We start from the raw sequence: 26753 nt of genomic DNA on the forward strand, positions 1-26753 counted from the left end.
GTAAAACTAAGTAAAGGTCCATTAGGATGGATCTTCACTCCTCCACACTCTTGGACTATTGTCATTATAAGAGGGCACCTAGAGGACTAAGAATTATGAAAGCACTGAAAATGTTTGATAATGATTAAGTATTTCTTAAGCATTGGGAAACTATTTTAAACAAATGTTCATTAGATCTGATGGTGTTAATAAGACTGCTAAACAGAAATGTAATGAAGTTAAGGAGGATTTAGATAAAAAGAGTTAGCATTTCTTAAACAGAATGACGCTTGTTTTCAGCTGTTATATGAAGATTATAAGAAAACTGTGGATACATTTACTAAAGAACTTAAAACCGTGAAATTTGAAAAATTTAAAAGAGATGAACAAGATTATAAGATTGGTAAGATATACCCATGGCAGAAAACAAGAAGAAGTAGAAGTAGACCGGTACCAAAGAATAATGTTAAACAAATTCCCAGGCACGTTCCCCCTAGCCCTAAGATTATTAAAGAAAGAAAAAGAATGCATAGTGCTTCAGATGAAGCATTTGGTCCTTCTGCCTCACTTTACACCACTCACCTAGGATGAGCATTCCCAAGAAGGTTTTTAGATGAGACAACTCTGGAAACAGGACAGAACAGTCAGGAGAGGCAGAGAGGGACATAATTGAAAGGGGCGCCCAAGTTTTCCTGAGGACATCCTTGCAGGACGTCCCGGTGAAGGGGCAGGAAAACCCGTATTATCGAAACAAAATGGGCGTCCATCTTTCATTTCAATAACACAGCCGGGGAAGCCCAAATCGCGAAATTTAGGTCGTCCTTAGAGATGGTCGTCCCCAATTTTCAGCCATAATGGAAACCAAGGACGTCCATCTCAGAAACGACCAAATCCAAGTCATTTGGTCATGGGAGGAGCCAGCATTCATAGTGCACTGGTCCCCCCTCACATGCCAGGACACCAACCGGGCACCCTAGGGGGCACTGCAGTGGACTTCAGAAATCTACCATAGCCCTTATGGGTGAAGGGGGGCACCTACATGTGGGTACAGTGAGTTTTGAAGGGCTCACATTTACCACCACAAGTGTAACAGGTAGGGGGGATGGGCCTGGGTCCGCCTGCCTGAAGTGCACTGCACCCACTAAAACTGCTCCAGGGACCTGAGTATGATATTTGAGGCTGGCATAGAGGCTGGAAAAATATTTTTTAAATTTTTTTTTAGGGTGGGAGGGGGTTAGTGATCACTGGGGGAGTAAGAGGAGGTCATTCCCGATTCCCTCTGGTGGTCATCTGGTCATTTAGGGCACATTTTTGTGGCTTGGTCGTAAGGAAAAAAAAGGACCAAGTAAAGTCGTTCAAGTGTTCGTCAGGGACGCCCTTCTTTTTTCCATTATCGGTCGAGGACGCCCATGTGTTAGGCACGCCTCAGTCCCGCCTTTGCTGCACTTCCGACACGCCCCCGTGAACTTTGGTCATCCCCGCAACGGAAAGCAGTTGAGGACGCCAAAAATCGGCTTTCGATTATGCCGATTTGGGCGACCCTGTGAGAAGAACGCCCATCTTGCGATTTGTGTCGAAAGATGGGCGCCCTTCTCTTTCGAAAATAAGCCTGAGAGGGATCAACACTACTTTCAGATGAGAATGCGAGATGTGAGAATCTATAAGCCTGCTTGTCCTCAGAGAATTATATTTATACTGTAAACTGCCTTGGTGGTTCTGCCTAGAAGCCAGTATATCAAATAAAACCAAACATGAAATAAATAGTCACTATTCATAATGTAGAAAGGCAAATAGTGGCACATCCCAGGACCTTATACTGGGATTGGTGTGATATGGAGAAGTGAGCAATAAAGGAGGTAACCAGACTTGCGGATGGCAGAAAATTGAAAGTTGATAAAGCAGAAGCCAATTCTGAGGAGCTGCAGGACGGTCTAAATGAAATTTAATATGGACAGTAAGAGCAGGATTAAGACATAAAAAAACTAGGCAAGTGCCCAAATGTTTAGGAGAGGCTCTCTGGGCAAATTTTTAACCTGGAAAATGTAAATTGTTTTTTTTTTTTAAATATGTTTTGTTTTGGGTTTTTTTGGGGGGGGGGGGGGGTGATGTAGTACAAAGATTGCCTGCAAAGGTCTATTCTCCCCACCTCTTGTGCATCATCCTACATTCAAGAGTCAGCAATTAGTGATTCTTACCTGCTGTTTCCTCCTTTGCTGGATTTCCTCTGCAGTCAAATCCATGCACAGCCCATTTGAATGAATTTTTTAAATGTATGTACATTAAAAGAGGGCAGTGGCATACCAAGGGGGGGCAGTCCGCCCCAGGTGCACGTCGCTGGGGGGGGGGGGGGGGTGCCGTGGCACGCGCCTGTTGCTTCCTGTTCCAGGGCAGACTCAGAGGGAGCAGTGAACACATGCGAATTACGAACTCGGAGACAGGGCAACAGGCGCGCGCTGCGGCACCCCCGCCCCAACAGCGTGCACCTGGGGTGGGGAGTGTCATTTTGCCGGGGGGGTCGCGCTGCACCCGGGGGGGCCACCCCGGGTGTCAGCTAGGGTTGGAACGCCACTGAAAGAGGGGGGTCCAATGTGCTTGTTTGCCTAGGGTCCAAATCAAAAGGTTATTCCTGCCTTATTTACAAGGATAGGGAAAAAATTTCAGCATTTGGATACATATAGTTAGGATCCATATTTAGATATCACCACTCAGAAAAATATATTTGAGTCAAACAATATATCAAAATCCTCAGCTCAATGTGTAGCAGTGGTCAAGCAAGCAAACAAAGTTAGGAATAATTTGTAAAGGAATGAAAAATATAATGGAGATCATCATAACACTTCTAACCTGAATGTACCTTCAACACTGAACCTACCACCAGGTTGGAAAATGTGGGGTATAAATGCAACCAACCAATCAATAAATAAACATTGTGCGACAGTCTCATCACATCATCTCAAAAAAAAAAAAAAAAAAAAAAAAAAAGATACAACTAGAAATGGAACAGAGAAGAGAAAAAAAAAGGGATAGAGGGGATGGAACAGCTCCCCCCATGAAGAAAGATATTCAGATAGATAAAGGCCCTTCACCTTAGAAAAGAGACAGCTTGAAAGGAGATGATGCAGAGGTTTACAGAACCATGGATGGGGTGGTCAAGGCATCTAGCATAGCTGGGTTTTAAAACAGGTCCAGTCTAATTCTTGGAATAAAACTCTATCCCCATTATTAGCTATGGAGACTTAGGGAAAGTGACCACACATTTCTGAGAGTAATCAACAAGTAATGGTATCTGCCAGGTTCTTCACAATGAGATTGGCCACTGTAGAAGATAAGATACTGGGTATGAAGGACCACTGATCTAACGCAACATGGCACATCTTAGGTTCTTAATTCATTCCACATAGCCACCAGTGTTAATAGGCTTAGTATAAACTTTTACATACCTCAGAATATATTATGCTTTCTGTATACCTGTTCTACCTAACTGCACTGGGCATATAAATAAGCCTTGGGGAGATATAGCATCCTGTAGAGATCACGTAGGAAGCTATCTGTTGCTAAACTACCATAACACCAAAGGGACTGGAAGTCAATTTGGATTATGTACATAATAGCTCATCTTTTGTGCAAGTTTAGCACCATTATCAAGGATGCAACTAAGTTCCTTCAGCTTGGAGAGCAAGATTCTTTCCTTGAATGATGCTGGTTGTACATTAATTCAAGCACAGAGCAGTACATACTTTACCAAAAGGTTAACAGGTTATGTGTTCATAAGGAGTAGCAGTAGTGGCAAAATCCCGTAGAGGCTCAGGTGGTGGAATAGTGAACCAGATCATTCTTCACAATATCCAAAGACAACCCTCAAGAATTTCAAATTCAACTCAGTAACTGGGAGCCAGGGGAGGGGGCACAGCAGGCCTGAGAGATGCAACCGAGGTGATTCAATCAGAGCAATATCCTACCCCCAAGTTTATTCCTTCAATTTGATATATTGCTGAATCTTTGAAAGTAAAAGTGATTCTTGACGAAAAGGTGGGGAGTGATCCACCAATACTCCTGAGGAACTGTTGTCAGACAGAAACTAAGATCAGGTTTACCACAGTAGCATGGGACCCAAGGTAGTCATCCTGATTCTTCCCCCTCTCCAAAGGAAGCCAAATTGAAGAATTAGGGACACATGCAAGTAGAGTAAGGGGATAGACAAGATAGTGGAGGGGAGGCAGGGTAAACAGTAACAGAAAAGCTTAGGCAGGAGAGAGACAAGCAGAGCAAGGGAGAAGAAAGCCTAGGAGGCACTGCACTGGACTTCATAAATTGTTCACAGGTACAAAGCTCCCTTACATTGTGTGCTGAGCCCCCCCCCAAAACCCACTACCCACAACTGTACACCACTACCATAGCCCTTACAGGTGAAGGGGGGCACCTAGATCATTCATTTATCATTTATTCATTTTATATACCGTTTCTTATTGCTGGTGCAAAACAGAACGGTTTACATTTTTAAAAAATACAACCCATACATACAAACAAATAAATAAGAACTCCAATCATTGATAGAAAAGCACAGCAACCCAAAATGACAAAGAAAGACATACCTAGTATAATCTACAAATTAAATACAGTTAAGCCTAAACTTCTACACCTTCTACTATCATAAGTTCTGTTCAATACAGTTTGTAAAGAGAAAGGTTTTCAGAAGTTTTCGAAAGTGAATGTAGGACTTCTCTAATCTCTTTTGGAAGCCCATTCCAAAGAGAGGGAGACAGAAAGAAAAAAGCTGATCCCCGTGTAGATTCCCAATGAGCCTTAGTAAGCGGAGGAATGGCTAACCTATTATCTGTTAATGATCTAAGTGTCCGCACAGGAGAGTAGGGAATCGTCAAATTTGATAGGTAGCTAGGAATAAGTGAATGAAAAGCCTTATGTGTCAGAGCAAGTACTTAAAATTTGACTCTTGCTTCAATCGGAAACCAATGAAGTTGGTATAATAGAGGTGTTATTCTATCATCCGTCCGAGCCCTACCTAGATGTAGGTACTGTGGGTTTCTGGTGGGTTTTGGAGGGCTCACATTTACCACCACAAGTGTAACATATAGGGGGGGAAGGGCCTGGGTCCAACTGCCTGAAGTGCACTGGACCCACTAAAACTGCTCCAGGGACCTGCATGCTGCTGTGATGGACCTGAGTATGACATTTGAGGCTGGCAAAAAATATTTTTAAAGCTTTTTTTAGGGTGGGAGGGTGTTAGTGACCACTGGGGGACTAAGGGGAGGTCATCCCCGATTCTCTCCGGTGGTCATCTGGTCATTTCGGGCACCTTTTTGTGCCTTGGTCGTAAAAAAAAAAAACAGGTTCAGGTAAAGTCGTCCAAGTGCTTGTCAGGGACGCCCTTTTTTTCCATTATGGGTCGAGGACGTCCATGTGTTAGGCATGCCCAAGTCCCGCCTTCGCTACGCCTCCAACACGCCCCCGTGAACTTTGGATTGAAAGCAGTTGGGGACACCCAAAATCGGCTTTCTATTATATCGATTTGGGCGACTCTGTGAGAAGGAAGCCCATCTTCCGATTTGTGTCAAAAGATGAGCGTCCTTCTCTTTCGAAAATGAGCCTGTATGTGCTAACTGAATAGTGCATGATTAGTGTGTGAGCCTTCACCGCCTTCGTTTTAATGGTGAACTGCTGACTCGCACTGGAGGAGGAGGGAGGGAAAGATACAGAAAACATGCCCCTGCACTGGTGCTGCCGTTAGCAACGTTACTCAGCATGCAAACCTTAGGCACTCTAGGTTCGATTTTTTTTTTGTCACCATGGTGACTTGGCACCTGGGGTTTGTCAAGCCCTATGCTAAGGCAACCAAAAACCTCTGAGTGATGACCAACAAAGAAACAAACAAGAACAGGGAGTAGAAGAGCAACAATCCAAACTGCTGAGAGAAAAGATCAGTACACATTATTATAGGAGATTAAAATTGGTATGGGAGAGTCTTTTAACTCCAAGGAATAAGATACAAGTCATCATTCAATTTATAATCCTTGTACTCTCCTATAGCTCTGGAATGAGTTTATGTTATTAGACTTGATATACAGCTTTAAATACAGGGTCAGCAAAGCAGTTTACATACATTTTCGCAATTGTAGAATTACCTCTTCAATGCCTTGAAAAAATGAATGTACAAATGACAACGCTCATTTGTCTCTGTGAAATAAATTTACAAGAATCAATGCCAAGACTGTACATTCTTGGGCCTGAAGGGGTCCAATTGAAACAGATTACACATATATAAACCTTCAAGCTTACTTAACAGCATCAACAGACAGACATGCACAAAAAGCGTTGAAGTATGAAGGTAGATGTCCAGAATTCAGACCCATCACTAAAATGCTTGTCTAATTTCGACATGCAGAAGGAATCAGCGAGGATCCACCAGTAGGAAAGAAGAACAGATTTGTAAAATAAGAGAAAAAAAAAACTTTCAAAGAATTAGATCAACAAAAAAAGGAAAAGCAAGTGGTAAATAGAGATGGGCACCCAAAAACTGTGTGTTCATTTGTTTGTTTTTTCATTTTCAAACGAATGTCAAGAGTACACACTATGCAGATATAGCTCATGCTCTCTTTTAAAACATACACACTATTTTCTGATGCAGGCACCAACTACTGTGCATGCACATGCTATTAGGAAAGAGTGTAACTGTAATGAAAGCATGCACTAAGTGAGCATAGTGCACACCCTTGATAGTAAACAGTTTTTAACACCCATTCCTTGAGATAAATGTAGAAATTCAATGGGAAATACAAACTATTACTCCAGAAACATTAAGTAGACCAAAACTAGACATATGAATGCTTAAGGAGAGGCGATATATACACACAAATATCCGCAGAGTACTCAATGTGCAGCAAGACAGCGAAGATGACTCAAGTATGAGCGGACAATGTTCCAATCAGTAAAAACAGTTTATTGTTCTGGACTCAACACAGCTGTGTTTCGGCCAGGTAGGCCTGCATCAGGAGTCTATTAAAATAAACATATAAAAACTAACAAGTACAAAGGTACAACACAACATAAAAATGAAATAGAAAACAGAAAAAAAGTTTAAAAAGTTAAAGTTAAAAACTTTGACACTGTTCCTGAGATTAGCAATCCTTGATAGCAAAAATAATAAAAAATGATATGTATAAAAGAGAACATATAAATACCTCACATCAAATAGGATCATCCACTTGTTGAATCTAATGAGAACATTGAAAATGTACAAGTAATTCATATATAGGGTCCAATGGAACAATGTGACATAACTCATTATGCATAAAGATCAATATTTGATATAGATACAAAAATCATATAAAATCTACATTGTATAACAAAGTTTTTGTGATGCATAAATAAAACAGATCAAATAATACATGATGTGATCGTAAGTACAAATAAGATGTGTGATTGAACTATTGCTGAAAAACAAAAGTACTATGACCCCTGATAAATTGCATTTAAAATTCTCCATTTAAAAATGAATTTAAAATCTTCTATTTAAGAATGAACTTTTAATGCAACCATATGAATTGTGAGACTAGAAAGCAAAATCTAAAAAACAATAAATCATGTGTTCTATTATTACAGAAGTAGTGTTTAAATTGTGTATAATTAAATTAAACTTACTGTCCGTCAAAATGTTAGACAGTAATGAAGCAAACGCTCCGGTCTTGAGGAATCTGTGCATGAACATGGGCAGTAGGTAAATATAATCAGTATGAATGTATTATTGATGGAAAAGTGCCAAAATGGCAACAGAACAAATTAAACACAGTGTGCTGTGACTGGGCGTCAAAGTCACAACTTAAAAATGGTCATTCACCCCAACACCAAGCCATGAGTTTTCTGTTGGTAATGTGGTTTAAAAACGATCGATCGCCGTAACACCCAGCTGTGGGCAATGTAAATCGATAAGAAAACAAAAAGGGAGGTTTGCAATTTCAGCGTTTCACAGTCGAGAGTTTTTTGTTTTCTCAATTCAAGAAAGCCATATAGTTACACATCTCTCCTGGTTAAGCCACCAGCCACAACACAAGAGATTCATTTGACCCCTGATGCAGGCTTTGGTGCCGAAACACGGCCGTGTCGGGTCATTTTTAAGCTATCCACATTAAAGACTTCTTGATATCCTCTTCAAGCTGTCCTCACTTTTTTTGTCCATTGCAGTGTAAATCGATGGCATCAAATAAAATACTTCTAAGATAGTGGTAGTAAGTACCGTCATGTCAAACAAGTGCCACATGTGTCTCATTTGAAGAAATCTGCACAGTTCCCACAGAATAAACACCATGAATCAAGTGACACTAGACATGTTTATATCTGGACAGATATTAATATGTCGCTGAGGTGAACAGACAAACAACACATGAGAACTACTATGTACGCTTAGAAAAGGATCCTAGAACCAAAATACAAGAAGAGATTAAAGAAGTATTTTTATTAGCACATGATGCAGGATATTTGACGTCAAAAGAGAAAGACTTTCTCCTGGTGCCACACCCAGTAATCCCTACATTTTATATTTTAGCAAAAATACACAAATCTTTGGTGGATCCACCAGGATGACATATTGTTTCAGGCAATGGGTCTCTTCTCGAACCGCTCTCCCAATTTGTGGATTTTTTTCTTTCGACCTTATGTTCCTATGATGCCATCCCTATGTTAAGGATTCATCACATATCACTTTACTGGAAAAATTTGATGGAGACTTGAATGACATCATTCTAGTGACACTAGACATAGATGCACTTGACACCAATATTCCACAACTTGAAGCACTCTCAATCATTGAAAATACTTTGAGAAACAGGAAGATCCTACGACGCATCCCAAACTTCCTCATTATCACTTTTGCAACCTTTGCTCTCACACAGAATTATTTTGAATTTTAGCAAAACCTTCTATCAGATACACAGCATGGCCATGGGATCATCAATAGCCCCAGATGTAACCAACGTGTATGTTGCTCACTTTGAAGAATCATCCTTACCAATCGGAGATAGTGTTCTATAAAAGGTCTATCAATGATGTATCCCTCTTATGGAAAGGAGAAGAGAGCAGACTATTGGACTTTTATGATTGGCTCAACAGACAAGATAAGAACCTGCATTTCAAGATCCACTACGATATGCACCAAATTCCATATTTAGATATACTCATCACCAAGACTCTAATGTATATAAAAAAACCAACAGACAAGAACACATATCTTCACTTCCAGAGCTTTCACCGCCGGAGCCTCAAATCAAATCTTCCCTATTCACAATTTCTGAGACTTCGACGTCTCTGTACCGACTTTGAATTTCAAGCAAACAATGTCACAACGGTTTAAGAAGAGAGGTTACCCTCCGGAATGTATAACCAAAAGTGTAAACAAAGCAGGAACAGAAGATAGAAATGATTTGCTGAAGTCTAAACAAAATAGAGCCAAACCTGACTTAGTTTGCACTTTAAAATTCTCTAGATTTTCGAATAAATTTTGTCAAACAATCATGAATAATTGGCATATTCTAGAAACTCATCCATTTTTTAACAATAAGAAACTTGTAATAGCATATTCCAGGAATAAGAATCTAAAAGAATGCCTTGTTCCGTCAACACTACCAGAAGAGAAATCCACTGAAGATGTGTATTTAGGACAAACTAGTTGCAGCAAGTGCACGGTGTGCAAATATAGTTTTAACATTAAAAGAATTTGTGCACCCCAATACACAGCAAGTATTCCATTTAAGACATTCTACAAATTGCTACTCCACCAATGTAATCTATATCATGATTTGTCCTTGCAAACGTCTCTCTGTTTTATGGTCTATTGATGCTGTTAAGTAGGCTTGAAGGTTTATATATGTGTAATCTGTTTCAATTAGGCCCCTTCAGCCCCAAGAATGTACAGTTTTGGCACTGATTCTCGTAAATTTATTTCATGGACACAAATGAGTTTTGTCATTTGTACATTCAGTTTTTCAAGGCATTGAAGAGGTAACTAACTTTTTTAACTTTTTTCTATTTTCTATTTCATTTTTATATTGTGTTGTACCTTTGTACTTGTCAGTTTTTATATGTTTATTTTAATAGACTCCTGATGCAGGCCTACCTGGCCGAAACACAGCTGTGTTGAGTCCAGAACAATCTGTAATAAACTGTTTTTACTGATTGGAACGTTGTCCGCTCATCCTTGAGTCATCTCCGCTGGTTTAGGAGAGGCACCTGAAACCTAAGGAATGAGATAGTTGTACCCTAGGACAGTGAATCACAGACAAAATGGTTCACAGAAAGCCTGGTAAAACAGTTATAGATTCTGCAAGAAATAACAAGAAATAGTTACTCGTGTCATAGTTGGCTGCAAAGTTCTGAAGGGAGGAAGTTTCTATAAAGGCACAATAAATGTGGCATGTCTATCCTTCGGAAACATTTCAAACACTACATCACTGTACCAGGAAAGCACTGGCATTATTAACCATAAAAGAAGTATGAAGAATGAAGAGGTTATGGACACCTGGGACATTCCCAATTCCAACTGATATAAAGTTTGATGCAATCCGGCGTCACCAAGATCACACGACCTCTGTGAGTCTCATCTTCTGAATTAGACAGCCTATTAGAGGCCACAAATAAAATGCATAGAGAAGACCTGACGGCCGAGGCTAGAGAGGTGCATCTACCCCTTGCGCTTTGAGATGCTTTCGGTGACTGAAGTATAGCAGTACCTTTGCACTGAAAGCGGAAGTGAAGAGATCCATGACCGGAAGCCCCCAAGACTTTACAACTGCCCGAAACGCTACCTCGCCGAGAGCCCACTCTCCGGGATCCAGAGTGTTTCAACAGAGGAAGTCTGCCTGAATATTCTCTGTTCCCACTACGTAGGCCACTAAAAAAGCAACCAGATGCAATTCTGCCCAACTCATGAGCTAAGCTGTTTCCTGCTCCAACTGGCGACTCCTCATCCCTCCTTGCCGATTGACAAAGGCCACCGCTGTGGCGCTGTCTGACATGATGCAAACTGATTCGCTGTTCCGCAGAGGACGAAACACTTGTAGACCCAGACAAATCGCTCTGGTTGCCAAGAGACTGATCGAACAGGAGGTCTTCGACTGAGACCAAAGACTCTGTGCATACTGTCCCTGACAGTGCACTCCCCAACTCTTTAGGCTGGAATCTGTCATGACTACTATCCATTGCAGCGGATCCAAAGGCATTCCCTTGGATAGGCTGGACGTCTGAAGCCACCAGCAGAGACTGCTGCGCTACTGCGCTGGCAGTAGCACTTTCCTCTGCAGGGAATCCCTCTGCAGTGACCAACTGGAGAGCAGGGACTTCTGAAGAAATCTCATGTGTGCTCTGGCCCATGGCACCGCCTCTATTATCACTGCCATGGAGCCCAACATTTGCAGATAGTCCCTTGCACACCACACCAAGCTCTGCAAAAACTGTCGAATTAGCAATTGTAATGTGAGTATTCGGGCCTGTGTATGAAATACTCTACCCCACAGAGTTCAAAACACAATCCTAGATAATCCAGCAACTGAGACGGCTGCAGACAACTCTTTTGTGAGTTGACCACCCAACCAAGTGATTGCAGGAAGTGAATCACATGATCCATGACTTGAACACTCTCCTGGTATGACTTTGCTCTGATCAGCCAATCATCCAGGTAAGGATGAACTAGGATTCCCTCCTCCCTGAGAGTCACTGCTACTATCACCATAACCTTTGTAAATGTGCGAGAGGCTGTAGCCAGGCCAAAGGGCAACACCCAAAACTGATCATGCTTGCCCAACACCGCAAAGTGCATAAAACGTTGATGCATGGGCCAAATCGGAATGTGCAGATAGGCCTCTGTTAGATCTAATGCAGTCAAAAACTCTCCAACCTGAACTGTCACTATGACCAAGCAAAGAGTTTCCATACGAAAAGTGGATACTCAGAGCACAATTGACAGCTTTGAGGTCCGGAATCAGTCTGAAAGAACCCTCTTTCTTTGGAACGATGAAGTAAATAGAATACCTCATGGTTTCCAATATCATCTCTATGCTGACGACACCCAGCTTTATCTCTCCACACCAGACATCACGGCGGAAACCCAGGCCAAAGTATCGGCCTGCTTACCCGACATTGCTGCCTGGATGTCCAACTGCCACCTGAAACTGAACATGGCCAAGACCGAGCTCATTGTCTTTCCACCCAAACCCACTCCTCTCTCTCCACTCTCTATCTCAGTCGATGGCACCCTCATCCTCCCCGTCTCATCTGCCTGCAACCTTGGAGTCATCTTCGACTCCTCCCTCTCCTTCTCTGCGCATATCCAGCAGATAGCCAAGACCTGTCGCTTCTTTCTCTATAACATCAGCAAAATTTGCCCTTTCCTCTCTGAGCACACCACCCGAACTCTCGATCACTCTCTCATTACCTCTCGCCTTGAATACTGCAACCTACTCCTCACTGGCCTCCCACTTAGCCATCTACCCCCCCTTCAATCCGTTCAGAACTCTGCTGCACGTCTTATCTTCCGCCTGGACCAATATGCTCATATCACCCCTCCCCTCAAGTCACTTCACTGACTTCCGATCAGGTACCGCATACAGTTCAAGCTTCTCCTACTAACCTACAAATGCACTCAATCTGCAGCCCCTCATTACCTCTCTACCCTTATCTCCCCTTACGCTCCTACCCGAAACCTCCGCTCACAGGACAAATCCCTCCTCTCTGTACCCTTCTCCACCACCGCCAATTCCAGGCTCTGCCCTTTCTGCCTCGCCTCTCCCTATGCTTGGAATAAACTTCCTGAGCCCATACGCCAAGCCCCCTCCCTGCCCATCTTCAAATCCTTGCTCAAACCCCACCTCTTCAATGTCGCCTTCGGCACCTAACCATTATACCTCTATTAAGGAAATCTAGACTGCCCCAATTTGATTGACTGCACATTTTGTCCATTGGATTGTAAGCTCCTTTGAGCAGGGACTGTCCTTCTTTGTTAAACTGTACAGCGCTGCGTAACCCTAGTAGCGCTTTAGAAATGTTAAGTAGTAGTAGTAGTAGTAATACCGACACTGTCTGAGCTCCAAAGAGGGAACTGGACAAATAGCCTGAAGGTCGAAAAGCCTTTCCAGAGTATCCCTGACCACGCCTACCTTGAGGTGAGACCGGCAGGGAGACTCTAGGAAAGCATTTGGAAGAGGACACACAAATTCTAAGGCATACCCTTCTCAAATAACCTCTTGTACCCACTGATCGGAGGTAATCTAGGCCCAAGAAAAGTGCGCTAAGTGTGCTCCCACAGGAATTAGAGGCTGGGTGTGGAAACCTTCATTGTGCCGGATGAGTGGAAGACTGGAAAAATGCTCCTGCATCTCTGCCCCTTCTGTGAGTTCCTCAAAATGACTGATTTGTCCAACTCATCACCAGAGAACCCCGAAAGGAAAATCTACTGAGCTTAGACTTAGAAGCCACATCCACTGACCAACCTTGCAGCCAAAGCGACCATCTTACAGCTACTCCCAAAGTCACAGACTTAGCTGAAGCTCTCAGCAAATCATATGAAGCATCTGCCAAAAAGGCCGATTCCATCTCAGTCTTAGCCACTTCAACATCTATGACAGCCAAATCATCCCAAGATCTATCCAGACCAGCAAAAGCAAGCTCTAGCAACCAAGGAACCGCAAATAGCTGCCTACACTGCCAAAGCAAAGACATCAAAACTGCTCTTCAACAAAGCCTCCATATGGCGATCCTGAACATCCTTAAGCGCAGTGTCGCCAATCCAAGGGACCCATATTCCTTTTAGTAACTGCAGAGACTACTGCATCCACCACTGGAGGCTTCAGAAGGGATTTGTCCGAATCAGGGACCGGATAGAGATGAACCATAGACTTACCGGGTCTAAAAGAGATATCTGGCACATCTCACTGTGGCTGAATGACGTCCCTGATATCCTGGTGCATAGGAAAGGTCTTACCTGGCCTTGGAATGTCCTTTAATAGGAGATCCACCTTCTGTCCCTCTATGGCAGGGGGCTCCTCTTCCTCAAAATGTAAAGTAGTGGAAACCAAAGAAATTAGTTCCTGCAAATCTTCTTTGTGAAAAATTCTAACCAGGGAAAGATCCTCCCCCGGGAGAAGAGACTCAGCACCTGAATCTATATGACCAGAGTCTTCAGCAACATGTCCTTCAAATAAGAAGTCTTGTTCCTCGACAGAGGGCATCTCCTAGTCTGGATCAGAACCCAGGTCTCCCTAGAATGCTTAGCCAAGACCAGCTGACCTTCCACAGACCTTTTCACTGAAGCTGAAAGAGGGTCTGGTTTTTTGCAAAAGAAAAGCCTTGTACATTTGCAGGACAAATTCATGAGCAAACCCCCTTCTGACCCTGCCGGTAGAAGAGTTAGACTCCCTGCAGGTTGCTGTATTGAAACAACTGGCAGAGAAGGCAAGATGGCAGTGTCCCCCCCCCCAAAAAAAAACCAGAGCCACAAACTTGTCCTTCCCTTCACCCGAATCCTTACCCGCCAAGGTAGAAAAAGCGACGGCCAAAGCCAGAAGGATGCTTGGGTGCATAAACCAGCAGGGAAAAGAAGGTGATAATGCCGTTGTATAAGTCTCTGGTGAGGCCTCATTTGGAGTACTGTGTGCAGTTCTGGAGACCGCACCTACGGAAAGATATAAACAGGATGGAGTCGGTCCAGAGGGCGGCTACAAAATTAGTAAGTGGTCTTGAATGCAAAAATTATAGGGACAAGCTTATGAACCTCAACATGTATACGCTGGAAGAGAGGAGGAAGAGAGGAGACATGATAGAAACTCCCCGACGCCGGATCAGGCAAAAATAAAAACTAAGGCCAACCTCTAGAAAGGGAGGGAAGGAAGCTGCATTGCTCACTTGCCCTTATATCAATCAAATGTTCGGATTTAATATACTTTTTTTTTTAAGTGGCTGCATCTCCCTGCTTTAAACAGCTCTTCCACCGAAGAGACTCAATGCAACAGGGAGGGACTGGGGGGGGGGGGGGGGGGGGGGGGGAAGAACCCGGCCTACCAAGAGTGACAACCTCAAGGCTGATAGAGATTCCCACGGGCCTCAGTCCCTACAAAGACCCCGGATGCACAGAAGATCCACTTAAGAAGAAACTACACCAGAAAATTTTGTAATTCTTAAAGCATCAGCTATTTTAACCATAGAAAAGGAGACAAAGAAAAGCCTATAATAAAGAGACTGAAGGGCTCACAACCTTCTACCTGCTGGAGACTGAGAATACTGGATCTGTCTCTAGGTGGCAGGGGCTCTTATTGTCTCTCTCTCGAGTCAGAGTTCTCAGTCTCCACCAGGTCGAAGGTGTGCACAATCCATCAGTCACATTCTGGGCCGGTCCCGGAGGGACGCTAAGAAACAGCAGTTATCATATCTGGGTTTAAAAAAGGTTTGGACAAGTTCCTGGAGGAAATGTCCATAGTCTGCTATTGAGACAGACATGGGGAAGCCACTGCTTGCCCTGGGATTGGTAAGCATGGAATGCTGTTGCTATTTGTTTCCTGGAAACAGGATACTGGGCTAGATGGACCACTGGTCTGACCCAGTATGGCTACTCTTATGTTCTTATGTTATGTTCTCTCTTTGACATGAGGCAAGTACTATCGTGAGTGTATGATCATAGGAGTGAGGTTCCTTACTGCCATGGTGTACACAAACTGGAAACATTAATGAATACTAGTAGTAAATTTGAGACCGTAATCATATTTAACATAGCCTAGTAAGAATGTAAGATTCATTCCTAGCATGCCATGTCCAAAACTATTTAGTCAAAAACTAAAAAAAAGAAGAGAAAGGGACCTCAAAAGAAGCCCTTCGAAAGTAAAACTCACAGGGTTAAAATACTTTCAAACTGGTCCTGAAACACTCAAGTTTCAAATTATAAAGGGAAAGAGAAAGGGGATGGGACTTGATATACCACCTTTCTGTGGTTACAATCAAGGCAGTTTACATATTATATAAAGGTACTTATTTTGTACCTGGGGCGATGGAGGGTTAAGTGGCTTGACCAGCGTCACAAAGAGCTGCAACGGGAATTGAACCCAGTTCCCCTGCATCTCATGCCACTGTACTAACCATTAGGTTACTCCTCTACTATCTTTATGCTGCAAATGAAGCAGTATAAAAAATGTTAATAAATAATGATAATGAAATGTTGTCTTTAGCTGCTTATACTTCACTAACAGAATATTAGTGACACAGTAAATTGTGTTGAGGTAAAACTGTAAAGTTTGCTGCTGCTTACTAACAACTATCCACTTACCCACACCAAAACATTTTAACAGATGTTTCACTAGCTGTGCTGACATGCTGCTTTGAAAAGTCCAAGAAACTGAGACTTCTTATATATTACAGATTAATATTCTCTCTGTACATATTAGAGAAGGCTTTTTGATTTTTAAAGGCACAGCAGTTTCCACTTGCTCTTTTAGGCTTTCATCTCAATTAGAGCTAGGGCTCCTATCTAGCACCAGAAGCCTTCATTCACAAGTACTGGTGATTTTCTATCCCCTGCCAACTCCTAGCTCAGCCACTGCTGCAACAGTCCTTAGCAAAGGACCATGCACAGGGCTTTCTGGAACCCTGAAATTATGGGTCCTATATCAGACCACTAGATGTCAAGTGTTTCATGCCAGCTAGGGCTCAAAAACATTTTTTCAGACCTGCTGGTTTATCATCAGAAAAGTCAGAATGAGTTGGAAGAGAGAGCTGAACATTAGCACCAGATTTCTTACAATTCAGTGACAGCTTGGGGGTCGAGTGAGCAGGTAGTCTGATGAGAGGCAATGCTGGGGTCCACCAATAGTGCTTGCTGTGGTACATGAGTGAGCAGGGTTCCCTAAGGGACTGTGCACACCACACTATACCTCGCATTACATGGCCCTGGATCCAAACCCGGGCCCAGACCTAGCAGATCAGGGTAACAGCAGAAACACATGCCACTACTCCTTCTCCATCAGTGTCTGTCCTGTAAGCATGTTCAGAACTTTAAGTCCACGAACGAAACTGGAGGATGCCCTGTACGAAAAATAGTGAAGAACCAAGGAGAAGTAGAGGGTGACACAAGACTATCAAGCCAGGAGGATGCAGAAATGAAGTCTTAATTGAAGCACCAAAACAGACCCAACACGGGCCTGTTTTCGCCGGACCACCTGCCTGCTTCAGGGGTCACAGGACTCTATAAAGTCACTTGTCTCCTTTGGTACCTATTTGAAGGTATGTACTGTTCAATATGCAACACTGCCAGGCTCTGCTTTTTCTGTTGGACAATGGTTCACAAAGCTCACTGCTGAAGCTATGATGAATCCTAGAGGAGGGCGAAACAAACGAAAAAGAAAAAAACCCAGCTTGAGAGTCTTGTCTCACCTGCTATGCCTCCTTGGTTCTTCAAAGCTTTTGTGTCAACATTTCTAATCTCAATACACAAAATCAGTACACACAAAGTTCCAGCCCATAAGTTTTGAACATATAAAGCTGGTACTAACAAAGATGATCAGCAATCGCAGCTTTGTGCAAAACCAGAGATGCCAAGGGTGAACTATCCACAATATTTATCACCTCAAATGGTGAGTTCCTTCACACAGTGCATCCGAAGTACAAATCTAGAACCATTTGTTTTTAAGAACAGCATTATTTTCCAAATGAAAAAAAGCTACATAAAATGTTTCTTTTCAAGGGTTCCAAAGAAAAGTAAAGATAGAAATGAAGTAATATGGGTAAATTTAAAGTGAATATTGCCCTCCAGTCTGTGGCTAAAAGTATATGCATAGGTTTCAAAGCACATGTACTCGTAGGTGCAGGGAAAAGGGATGGAGAAAGTACAAGCAGTATAGCAGAAGTAGAATGCAAGAGGGTGTGCTCAAATTTTCTTCCTGCTAGTTGGGCCACTTAGATTTTCTTCTCTTAAGCTTGCCACTCCTGAAAGCAGTGATTAGGAGTCAGTACACTAGCACCGTGGCTCTAATGAGGGAAAGGCTCAAAGAGTGGGAAAGTGAAACAGGGTAACCTAATTTGAAGGCTAATTAGCTAGACTTGGCATCTCTGGCAAAATAGGTACTTTATAGGAAGAAGGTAAGGAGAACATAGGAGACAGGCAGATACAATAGAAGCAGCAGGGGAAGGGGGTGGACAAAAGCAGATGAAAGGATGCTTGAGTGGGGATGGGGGAACGAGGCAGGAGAAAGAGCTTGGGGGGGTGGGGGGAAGGGAAGATAGGAATGGATCCAGCCCCCTCCCCCCTTCCTTTTCCTCTACAAATCCACACCCAAAGTATTAGAACTAGATGACTGAGATTCCAACACCTTGCCCTCCCTATTCTCACCCCTCCCAAAAGTGTTCATTGCATCTAAGAAAATAAAAGGGAAATGAATAAAGGCAGCAAGGAAAGGGGATCAAAATCCTTTATAAACTGTTCATGGTGTTTCCTGCTGGTAGTAACAAACAGCTGGCAGATACCCACTCAGACCAACCTGGAACATCTCCTTGAATACTGGGTGACAAGTTCAAAGGCAGTCCATCTGGGTTCACAAACTTCCACAACCTCTCAAGTGTGAAAAAGCTAGCAGCAAATTCCAGGACATTTTTTTTCTTTGCTTGTTTGTTCAGCATGTTCAAAGCTTAACTATTTCACAGCTTGACACCATAAAAATGTATTCAAGCTTTTCCAAAGCAATACAGTTAGGACAACTGCAGAATACTCATTTTTAGCTTTCTTTTTTCTGCACCTTGAAGTTTCTTATCCCTCCCCTTGGGCCCCAATCCCCATCTTGTTGCTGCAGCAACAAGCCTGAGACATTCAAGTTGCCAATGCAGAGCTCTATCCTGGTTGGCTACTTATTCACCTCAGAACTTTATTTGTTGAATGGGCAAACAAATGCACACTCCTACTGTTCCTTTTCCTCCCATCCCCTCCCCCCCAGACACTATCCTTCAAAGCACTGGTTCTATCCTTTCACAGGTGTGACCAGAATTTTAAAACTATCCAACTGCATTTGCTACTCTATAATAATTCATAGTTTGTATTTCAAGAAATTAGTTAGAACACACTATCAGAAACTGTAGAAAATAAATGCATTTTCCAGGTGGTCAAGAGAGAACCGACCTCTTTATATGCATTCATCTAGTTTTCATATTTTTAATCCTTATTATTGGTAATAGCTATCCTTTATTAACCTAACTACCTTTCATCAAGACTACAATATCAACCATCAATACTTACAATATTGATAGATATGTACCTAAGGACTGCTTTATATTAACCCAGCACTCAGCTTATAATACATAACTTTACAATGTCATATTGTCCATATGCTGTTGGACTTTTCCTCTCTATAGAAAACAACATGTCTGCCTAATGCACACAGACAGTAGCCTCACTTCAAGTTAAAAAAAAAAAATTAAGAATCATTAAAATGCAAGAATGATACTCGAAGGCACAAATCCTCTTCTCCAAGCAACTTCTGAAGGCATTTATCAATTACCCAGTTGAAAACAAAAACCCAGATAGTGCCTAGTTTCAAAAGGCCAGATCATAAGAAGTGACATTTTTATAGATCTTATTTCTGAGTTAAGAACGTCTCAATTTGGCACATTAAACAGCAGAAAGTTATACCTGATATTTATTATTCTGTATGAAACCATATTTCTATGAACATAATGAGGGGGGAAAAAATCAATGTACTTTTAATGTGCTTTTATGGGTAATTAGACCTTGGTGTCCATGCATACACTTGCAGGCAGTGAATGGGTCTCAAGTACTACTACAAGCAGATGTGGGCACTAGAGGCCATTGGCGCCATACTAGCACTCGCATTTGCCACCACTGAATACTCAGAGGGCTCTAGCGCGGGGAACAACTGCACCAGAGAATACCGCAAGTAGCATGCAAATGATATTACATTGCGGTCATTGTAGATTCAATCTGATGCCGTAATGGTAACTTTGTTTGCTCTTTTCAAAATCTCACTGTTTATGTTTTCTTCATACTTGTAAAAACATATTGTATGTATTTCTTGTTTAATTACTGCAAGCCACATAGAACCGGATAATTAACATTCAGATTTACGTGGGATATAAGAATTAGGATCAACAAAAACAATGTTACTCACCTATAACTGATGTTTTCCATAGACAGCAGGACTGATTGGACAAACAAGTGGGTGATACCATCCAGTGGAACAGGAATAGAACTCCTTTCCCATAGATTAGCTTCAGATAAGATTTCTTAGCATGCACATCCGTTCAGCATGCGTGGACTCCTCAGCTCCTTAGTTCACAAAGCTTAAATTACTAGGTCACTCTTGGGGAGGTGGAAGGGATTATATGCCTCATCAATCCTGTCTACAGAAAACAACTGTTACAGGTAAAACACTGCTTTTTCCATCAATGAGCAGGACTGAATCAGGCACAATCTTCCCGCGCTTTACCCTATGATCAGAGATAACCGTGCACATAAATTTGTATGCTATTATCTCTGATCATAGGGGCGGTAAATCCCCGCGCAGTTCCAGCACTATTTTTAGAGCGCCGTTTGTAACAGCTCAGGGCTTTTAATCATCTTTGGGCATTAGGGCTGCTCAGATGCCCAATGCAGTAGTGGGGTAAAAGTCCCCACCTGAGCAGAATTCTGTACTTCCCATAACTGTGGGCCAGCCTCCCTTTCTCCCTGCTACAATCAAGAAGAGGAGATACACTGTTGCACAGTGGCTGCTTCTTCCTCCTCTGACATCTTAGCCACGACTGTCCATTTAAACCACACAGCTGTATATGAAGGACCCAGGAAGGCAAATGAGGATGCAGCCCAATGTGCAACTCTACAACACTTCTTGCTGAGCCATCAGCAGGGAAAGGGGGCTGGAAAGAGATGCAGGTAGTGTGTTCCATGGAGGTTGGGGAGAGAAACAGGTAACTGGGAGTTTATGGTGAGGGGAAACCTCAGGGGCAGACAACAAAAATGGGGTCTTGCAAGGAGTTAGGGCAGTGTTTTTCAACTGGTGTGCAGCGGCTGCTTCCCATGTGTGCCATAGGGATCCCAGAGATATGCTGCATCTTCCACCCGCACCGCATGCCTCCCTCGAGCTGTCATCTTTTACCCGCACCCCCCCCCCCACCCCGAACCAGCACCTTTCACCTGCATCCCACCCACACACACTTAAGATCTGCCAACTTTCTATTCTTTTCCTCCTCCCCCAACGCTCTTCCAACCTTCTCATTAAGTACCAGCAGTGTCAGCGATCAAGGCAGGCCAATCTTGGAAGCTTTCTTTCTGCAGCTCTCACTTCCTCCAACACAACTTCTTGTCCCCGCATAGGCAGGAACTGCAGAAAACATCTTTAGGGAGAAGCCTGACTGAATCGCCGGTGCTGCTGGCATTAAATAAGAAGGATGGAAGAGAATCAGAGAGATGGTGCATGGGGGAGGAGAGGGAGAAATATTGGACATGATGTGTGGCCCCGGGGGGGGGGGGGGGAGACCTGTGTGGCCCCGGGGGGGGGGGGCCATGAAAGATTGCTCAGACACTAAGGGTGCCCTGAACTGAAAAGGTTTGGGAACCACTGCCCTAGTTGATTACTTTAAATACTTGGGTGTCACTACAGATACAAGTTTGACATTTGATTACCAGGTTAGCTCTCTAGTTAAGTCCTGCTTCTTTGTGTTACACCAATTTCGTGCAGTCTTATCTCGACAACTCTTCACAGCAGACTCCTTTATGCTCTTATCGCATCACTATTGGATTGTTGCAATATCGTGTATTCTGGTATAACAAGAGCCTTATTTGAACATCTTCAAACAGTTCAGAACTTTGCAGTACATCTTCTTTCCTTATTCGTTATCACTAGTTTTCTGTGGCCTACAATGCCCAATATAAAATCCTGACACATACACATATGGCCCTGTGTTTCCACTCTCCTTCATATCTATCCCTTTCTTATCATCCCATATACCTAAGATATTCATGGCCACTGCCTCTAGAACTAAATTTGAATCCATATGCAAACCTGTTTTCTTTTGTTCTACCCCACTATTATGGAACACCTTACCTGTACATCTCCAGGGGCCACCTTGTTTGTACCCCTGTAAAGGCAGTATATCAAATCTAATAAACAAACATATCCTGCAACTCCCACCTTCCCTTTCTTCCCTCCCCTTGCCCCCCCCCCCCAACTTCCTCCTGCTCCTGCATCTGGTCACCTTGTCCCTTCTCACATCATTTGCTTTCCTCCTGCCTCCTTCTCATCCTACTTGCTCAAGCCTATTTCTTCTCTCCCCATCTGTCTATACTGTTTACTCATCCATCACTCTAATTCTGTATGTTTATGTTTGAGGGACTTTATATACCACCTAACATGTGCACAAGTCTAGACGGTTTACAAAAAGGTATAAAATAACACATATAATAATGGAAAAAAACACCAATGAAAATAGGAAAGATAGGAACCTCAGGAATAAACCACACAGTTGCATACCAAACACATACAACAAATAATATATGGTCACATTAAACTAATAAAAGATGTAGTAAGTAATCACATATGCCTCGCTCTTCTGCAATGCCCATTAATGAGATGGTTGCAAAAATAAAATGGCCAGACATCATAGGTATAAAAAATAATTTTATTTCAATTTAGTGATTAGAATATGCCAGCTTTTAGAATTTACACCTGCTCTCATTATATTTTGCACAGCATCACTGTTTATTTTTCTGGGGTTGCACTACATGTAGAGTAGTGATTTTCAACCTTTTTTCATCAGTTTAAGGATATATAATTATATATTTTAATAATGGGCAATCCTCACCCAGTTATCAGGACACACCTAAGCCAATTAGGTTTTCAGGATACCCACAATGAATTTGTATGGACTATCTCCACCATATGCAAACATAGCATCTCATCTCATGGCATCAATGCACTTAAATGGAGGAGCCCACTTATTGATTTGTCTCCATTGTATCCAAACTGTGTGCACAGTAGTGCATACATGATTACTTTCTTGGCATAGTGTTATTTTAGACAGTGTATACTACTGAGTAGTGAAATATGCACTACAAATGACATTGCCCCCAAAATGAAAATCAAAACAACAAAAAAAAAAAAAATCTCACAAACATGGGAATCCACACAAAACAAATAGGCCTGCACGCCCCTACTTACAATTTCATCTATCCACATATGTGAGTACTAGCATTTACACCATATAAGGGTAGTTATCAACACGGGCTATCAACCACTTGTGCTACTTTAGAATAGGTCCCATTTTATGCAAAGAGATCTAGTTACTAATAAACAATGGTAAAACAACATGCAACAATAGTCGGTGAAAGACTTACACAGCACTAGGGGAAACCGCCTCTTCCTCTCTTTCCTAGAACAAGTCTTTTTTCTAAGCCCATTCAATGTTAACAGAATATCTGGTCTCTTTCATATATACATAACACAGATAGACCCTCATCAAGTATAGATAAATAACCACAAACTAAAAACAGAAATATGTACACAAAAATTAAACTAGATCTCCAAAAAGCCAGACTCTGCATGCCGTGCAACACCAAAGAAATAGAACTAGTGATGCATGACCCCCTGCACTATGCAAAATATAAAGCTGGCAGATATACATTTCAAAAAACTGACATAGTTCAATCACTACATTAAAAATTACCCACCCCCAGAAAATAAGGTCATACATTTTATTGGACTAATTTAATATATTTTGTGGCTAGCTTTCAGAGGACAAAACCTCCTTCTTTAGTTCAGGGCACTGCACTGCTGTTACGGAATACTGTTCTGACCTAAGGAAGGAGATTTTGGCTCTGGAAAGCTAGTCAAAAAATATATTGTTAGTTCAACAGAAATGTATCACCTTATTTTCCATTTTTTTCTTTTTATTTAGTAACCTTTAAAGTGGGATAACACAGCTACCGCATTACTTCTGCCTCGTCTCACCCTATGCTTGGAATAAACTCCCTGAGCCCATACGCTAAGCCCCCTCCCTGCCCATCTTCAAATCCTTACTCAAAGCCCACCTCTTCAATGTCGCCTTCGGCACATAACCATTATACCTCTATTCAGGAAATCTAGACTGCCCCAACTTGACATTTCGTCCTTTAGACCCTTTGAGCAGGGACTGTCCTTCTTTGTTAATCTGTACAGCGCTACGTAACCCTAGTAGCGCTTTAGAAATGTTAAGTAGTAGTAGTAGTAGTACTTCATCCTAAATTAAAACTATTTTTTCTACTTTTATCTGGCCATTTAATTTTTCTAATTATGCTGGCCCTAGTCTCTGCTTTCTGCTTTCTTAACTCTTTCCAAGAATCTCCTATCCATCTGTCATTTTTCATTCTCCTCCTGTCTTCAACTCCTCCACTACATCCAGCTCCAACATTGATTTGTTCCTTTCAGCTTTCTTCCATTTTTTTCCTGCCTATCTACTCTGGCTTCATTAATTGTTATCCAGTCTTTACTCTTCCATTTTGTACTGTGTCCGCCTACAGTTTAATATCTTTTTACTTCACCCTGGCTCCCTTTCCCCTTCCTCTTTCTCCCAAGTCTTTTATGAACTTCGCCCCTCCCCCCGGGCTCTTTACACCTCCCATACTCCTTCCAGCATTCTCTCCCCCCCCCCCCCCCCAAGCCATCTAGCATCTCCTCTGTCTCTTAAAGGTTCATTTAAAAAAAAAATGTTCAAAAAAAATTACATACCCTGAAGAAAACCAACATCTTCTATTAAGATGCTAGGATTTTCCTCCGGATCCACAAGCATTCACTAAAGATGTCTGTATGGACAGATGATACCGTTTTTATTATTTTCAACTCAACTGATGTTGGAAGAAAAAAATATATATGAACTTGAAAATATCTGTTCATTTGTGAGGGAGCAAAATCTCTCCAAAAATTTAAGAAAACAGGGCCCAATTTGGAATGGGAGAATACTGTGAAGAGACATCAAGTTTGAAAAGAGGCCAAACAAGACAGGATGTTAGAGAAACAGTGCCCCTCCCCCCCAAAAAAATGACAAGGTATTTCTATGGCATAAGCAGTTCCAGCTTCCACAGCATAGAAATATTGCTCCTTTCTGACTGTTGCTCCCCTTTTCTCTACTCTCCCAGTCACAGCTACAGTACCAGATACATAAACAGAAGGACTGGAAAAAAATTCCATGAGGGATGCTCTGTATGCTCTCCTCCGCCCCCAACCTCAAGAGCCTGCTTGACTGACTTAGTGATGTATTTCATTTCCTCCATTTTGAATGATTTGTACAGATTTATTAATGGGTGACTGAAGAAAACAGTGTGTTTTAAGCTTGTAAAATGTATTGAATATTTTCCAGTCTTAAATATGTCTTAAGTGTATTTCTCCTGTTTGGCCAGCAGATGGTGCATGTTTATGCTTAAAGCTGTTGCAGAGGACTGGATTCTCTTTTATTTGGCAGAACACAGATAATAGGAAGTGCATAGTGATGTAACCAGTTTTTATTTGAAACTTGACTGTTCTGGGCTCTGATCAAACTGGAGTTTTGAAATTACCCAGCAGTGGCTGGCTGTTGCTTCAGTTTCAGCCTGGAAGGAGATCTCTTTGCTGAAGCTCTGTGAACAGATATATGCCCTGATCTCTCCAGGTACTTACTAGGAAGTAAGCAAATGTTTAGTTAGAATTGATCCATATTTCAACTACTTGTTATTGCTTGCTATTTGCACTATTTTGTTTCACTGTTCAATATTTTTTGAGAGAATTAGCATAATTGTTTGTTCACCCTGTTGGTCTGGACTGATAAATAAACCTGGTGGTTTGTGTGTTGGGTCTGTGATGCTTTCGAGAACTGTGGAACCACTGGGAGTGTGGCCCCAGTAACCAAGAAATCACTGGGGATAATTTGAGAGAGGGAGACTCGTCCAGAGGCGGTTGTGGCCCAGTTGGTGGGTGGAGGGTGCCAGTGTAGAGCATAAATGGCAAGTGCAGGTGGACCCGAGCTGTGCTGGGGACAGACCCTCTAAGTGTCCGTGGGGTAGCCGCAGGCAGATGGCTAGGCGTTTCGTAACAGTGATATATATGTTGACACCAAATAGCAAACTGTGTAGTTTGCTACTGGTTGCTACGTGTACTGCCCACTAGTGGTGGACAAGCACAGCAATGTGGCAATGGTACCCTGTAGTTAAACTGTAAAATCCATGCTTTGAAATCGGTTGAGAAATCTAATTTTGATATGACACACTTATATTACCTTTTCAAAACAGAATGTTCAGGTACTGCTCCATTTAAACCACCCTTCCTCTCTCTCCTCCAAATCAGAGACATGCACACAGGGGTTGGAAAGAATTCCATGAACCACACTCCACATGCTTTTTTTCCCCACTTGTTTGGTTCATTTCAGGCATTAACAATAACAGCCTCCTTCTCTTCTCAAACAACCAGGTTTTCCTGAAAGTATATAAATCACTGCCCTTGTTCCAATGTAACACAACATCCCAATTAAAAAAAAAAACCACATGCTAATGCCAACATTTCTCTTTGAAAAACAGTCCCTTTCCTTCTCTGGAACATCTCAGCTCTCATAAAACAGATCCCTCAAAGCAGCACAATTTTGTTTTACAGCAACTTTGTTTTTCATTTGTCAAAAGAAAGCCAGGAATTCTGAAGGTCTAGCTGGCAAAAAAGGGAGAAGTCACACTGGCCTGGCACTTCTCAGCAAAGCTGCCTGCAGCTTATTATAGCACTTGCTGCCTACACTTG

General features: G+C 42.2%; 1 protein-coding gene across 1 annotated transcript in view; it reads right to left on the bottom strand.

Moving 5' to 3' along the window:
- The window catches only part of PACS2 (phosphofurin acidic cluster sorting protein 2), a 550048-nt gene that overhangs the window by 392920 nt on the left and 130375 nt on the right, over positions 1-26753 (bottom strand). The gene's annotated exons all lie outside the window — the stretch shown is intronic.

The sequence above is a fragment of the Microcaecilia unicolor genome, chromosome 9 (genome assembly GCF_901765095.1).
Source record: "Microcaecilia unicolor chromosome 9, aMicUni1.1, whole genome shotgun sequence".
Taxonomy (NCBI): domain Eukaryota; kingdom Metazoa; phylum Chordata; class Amphibia; order Gymnophiona; family Siphonopidae; genus Microcaecilia; species Microcaecilia unicolor.